This window comes from Herpailurus yagouaroundi, unplaced genomic scaffold, assembly GCF_014898765.1.
Source record: "Herpailurus yagouaroundi ecotype Mexico unplaced genomic scaffold, PumYag 29, whole genome shotgun sequence".
Lineage (NCBI taxonomy): Eukaryota > Metazoa > Chordata > Mammalia > Carnivora > Felidae > Herpailurus > Herpailurus yagouaroundi.
The window spans coordinates 422,309-426,095 of record NW_024412377.1 but is presented as its reverse complement, the minus strand read 5'-3'; the positions used below and the strand labels follow the sequence as shown (position 1 = coordinate 426,095).

The window sequence follows — 3,787 nt, the reverse complement described above, 5'->3', positions numbered from 1 at the left end:
GAGAGGCCAGCAGCCGAGCCCCGATGGCAGCACAGCCCCCTGTGCCCTGCGCTCCACCCCTCTGTCTCCCTCACCTGCTCCCTGGCCTGGGCAAGTGCCATTTGGTGCCTGGTCACCTTCCACCCGCCACAGGGCTGTTGGCGTGTGATTGCGGAGCAGTGCGCGTGAACGAGGCGGGCGGCCGCGCCTTCGCTGCCGCCACCGTGGGAAAACGGGCTTTCGGCCGCGAGTTCCGGGGAGCACACCCCACAGGGCTCCTACGGGAGGCCCCCCACAAGCTCACACACTCGGGACCCACCCTGACACTTCCTGTCGCCACCCGCAAGACAGACGTTCTCTCCCAACCCTTCCGTCAAGGACTCCGACACGACAGTCAAACTCCAGGCTGTTGTCTCTTCCACGCTTCACGGTACCTCCCTCTGGTGTGGGTGCCGGTGAGTCCGGGCTGCGGCAGGTAAGCGTTTCAAGCTGGACCACACAGGCTGCACACGGTGTCTGAATTGATAGCCTCTCGCTTTTAATAACAGAAACCTCCCTAAAATCTGCCCATGCGTTTCAGCATCACAGACATGACATCTTGTTTCTGAAATGAGGAGAAAGAAAAACTTGCCAGCTCCTGCTCCCTGCTCTCCTTCCAAGCCCACGAGAGTGGGAAAACAGGAAGGGAGGCGGTGACCGGGTGGCAGTGGGGGGCAGCCCTCAGTCCCCTGCGATCACCCTGGGCCGCGGCCCCCGCCACCTCCGACCCAGGGCCAGGGGCACGTCCCTGTCCCTGACCCTGACCCCAGCACCAGGCTGCTTTGGAAGAGGAGCCACTCGGACTTTCTGCTTTAAGTAATTCAGATTGGCGCTGGGCCGGGACAAAGCCCTCCTACGGCCCTGCGGCCCCAGTCCTCAGCTCCTGGGGGAACTTGCCAGAGATGAGCCACGTCGCTCTCCACTGTCCAGCCCCAGGATCTGGGCCCCACGCTGCTCTGCGGCTAAGTCTGGCCACGGAGCCGTTAGAAGGCTGGGCCCTTCCAAGCCCGAGGGCATCTTCGGGACCCCATGCCCAGTGCTGCCAGGCGGTCCCTCTGAGGCCGTCCTCACTCGGGACCGGTTCCTGTGGCCTCCCCTTCCCCTCCCCCACTGCAGTCGGAGCCTCTCGCGGGTCCCCAGGGAGGGGGACCAGGGCGCCGGTCCCTGGGTGACGGCAGGCAGCAGACAGCATCGGGCCAGCTCCTCTTCCCCCACCAGATGCCTCTGCATGTTGCTGCAACGGCCAGGCTGGGGGGGCGGGGGGGGGGGACGCCGCATCGGGGCCAGGCCCCGAGGGCACGGAGACTTTGTTTCAGATCGCACCGGGGCCGCTCTGCCAGCAGCAGAAACAAAAGACAATCGACAGACAATGGATCCACCAGGGAGCACCTCCGACCACAGGGACCAGAGGTGGGGGCGCAGGGGTGGGCGCAGCCCCTGGCCTCGTTCCTGTGCAGGGAGTGCCGGGGGCGCCCTCCGTCGGCCTGGGGGGACCGCTGCCCTTCGGAGGTTGCACAATGGCCCCCTGGACGGATCACTCAGTCCCGGGCCAAAGAGGGACTTTCCCTGCCAGGCTCCCTGGGCAAGACCTGGGGTATTGCCATCCTGTCCCCAGAGCACGGGCCCAGGAGGCCCTCTCAGCGCAGCAGGAGAGCCGCGCTAGCCTCCTGCCCGAGAGGCAGGGGCGGAGGAGGGCCATCGACGCTTCCGGCCACTTGGCCAGGGAGCCGGGCAAGGTCAGGCCCGGCAGCGTCCAAGTGAGGGGACACGAAGATTGGCTTCCAGGGAGCGGAGTGAAGGCAGGCCCTGCCCCCCAAGGAAGGGCGCCGGGGCCGCTCGGCGCACCTTCTGGGGAGGTGCCGTTTCCAGGGGCCTGGGTGCTGTTCCGGCTGTGGAGACTCCGGAGGCCGCCGGCTGCTGCCCTGAGCTCCACGTGGGCCCTGGTGCTTCTCAGACGCCTGCTGCCGTCTTGAATGAGCGAAGGCAGGCAGAATGCGCCTATCTCCCCATCAGGGCTGTGAACACAAACATGCCTTGCTTATCGTCAGCTATGAAAAGAATCTAAGTCCCAGGTAGGCTCTGCGGGGAGGGACTGGCGTGCTTGTCCCCGTTGGCCCCGAGGCCCTGCCAAAACCATCCTGTGGCAAGAAGAGGGAGGAGGAAGCTGCCAGCAGCCCTGACTCCACTTCCTTCCGGCTAGAATCGAGCAAGCTCCCTGCCGTACTCTGGAGGACGTTTCCAGACGCCCCGACATACAGGCACCCCTCTCACAACCCCCTCCAATCAGCCCAGGGTCGGAAAGGGTGTCTGCAGGCCCATAGCCCGCCCGAGGCCCAGCTTCGTGTTTCCAGAGTGGACCCAGACCGCAAAGCTGTGTCCTTCCCAGAGAGGCCAGCGGAAGCTCTGGGCTCAGCGGCAGGGCCGGGAAGCCAGGACTGCCGGCTGTCCTTCTGCTCCGTGGAGGAAACAGAGGCACACGAGAGGCCCGGAGACAAACACCACCAGCGTGCGGCTGTCGGAGCAGGCAAATGAGCACTGTCCCCCAGCGTTTGCCGGAGCTTTGAAGGGAAAAAAGAGAGAGGACAGCAAGTAACTTTTTCAGACATTATCCAGGCCAACAAATCTCAGACGCCATTATAAGGCCACAGATCATGAGGAGAACAACTCCACGGTTCCTTGAAACGATGGGGAGAGGGGTGGCGGGGGGGGGGGGGGGCGGCGCAGGGCAAGGTTCCTCCGGCTGAGTGGCGGAGTGACCTGGGACCCACCCAGACTGACGTCCCTCCTGGACTCAGGTCTCAGGAGCCGCTGGCTGTCCAGGCAGAGGGGTGGCCCCAGGCCGGACCCCCAGCCCAGCAGCACTGCAGTCAGCCCTTAGCAAGCTCCCACTCCGGCCACCCGGTCCTGGGCAGATGGCAGGCTTGCTGTCACCTTTGTACAGCCACCCCCACCTGCCCACACCAAGGCAGTCGCCGCTGCCCGGACAGCCCGAGTGGACTCTTGCGGACAGCAGCCGTGGGAGCTGGGCCCCCTCCGCGCCAAGGGGCGATGCTGCGGGGCTGGGAGTGCGGGGAAGGAAGCCCGGGCCCAGAGCTGCTCGCCCAGCCTACTCCCAGGAGGCCTGCGCGCAGCCGAGCCCTCCGCCAGCTCCTCGGAGCGCGGGGTGGCGTGGCCAACGGGGAGACTCAGGAGAACTGTGGCCAAGAGCCAGCGAGGCGGTCTCGGGCGCCCTTCCTCTGGCCCAAGACAGCGGGGCGCGGGGGAGGGCGGCCTAACAGCCCCCGAAGGGTCTGGCCTGACGGAGGCGGCCTGCCTGCCTTCCTGCCGCCCCGTTGTGGCGGCGCCGTCTTCTCTGAGCCCGGCGTCCCTGCCCCCGCCCCAGGGCGCCCCCCGTGCCTGCCCCCACGCCCCACGCCCCCCAGGGCGCGGGCCGGGCGGAGGGGAAAGTTGGCGAGCGCGCGGCGCCCGCGGGGGAAAGCGTTAATGGGCGGCCGGGTGGGAGCAGCGCGCTCGCTCGCCCACGTCACGCCGGTGCGGGCTCGGCTGACGACCGCGGCGCCTGGGGACGCCGGCGCGCTCCGCTCGCCAGGTGCTCCGCCTGGAAATGTCTCCATTAGTTGTCGCCTGCTCCCCGCCGGAGCGCGCTCGCCGAGCGGCCGCGCAGAGCCCTCGCGGGCGGCCGGTAGTGGCCGGGCGCCACCGCAGGTAGGCGAGGTCCCCGCCGCCCGCCCCCGCCCCGGGGCTCCGAGACCCCTCCCCCCTTCCGGGG

At 67.7% G+C, this 3,787-nt stretch overlaps 1 long non-coding RNA gene across 1 annotated transcript; it reads right to left on the bottom strand.

The window, feature by feature from the left end:
• Positions 1–494: 494 nt before the first annotated feature.
• On the bottom strand, positions 495–2,186 carry LOC121042242 (uncharacterized). Its single transcript, XR_005796044.1, has 2 exons — positions 1,864–2,186; positions 495–1,351 (listed from the first exon to the last, which is right to left on the bottom strand). It is a non-coding gene; the product is annotated as an uncharacterized LOC121042242 (long non-coding RNA).
• Positions 2,187–3,787: the final 1,601 nt, after the last annotated feature.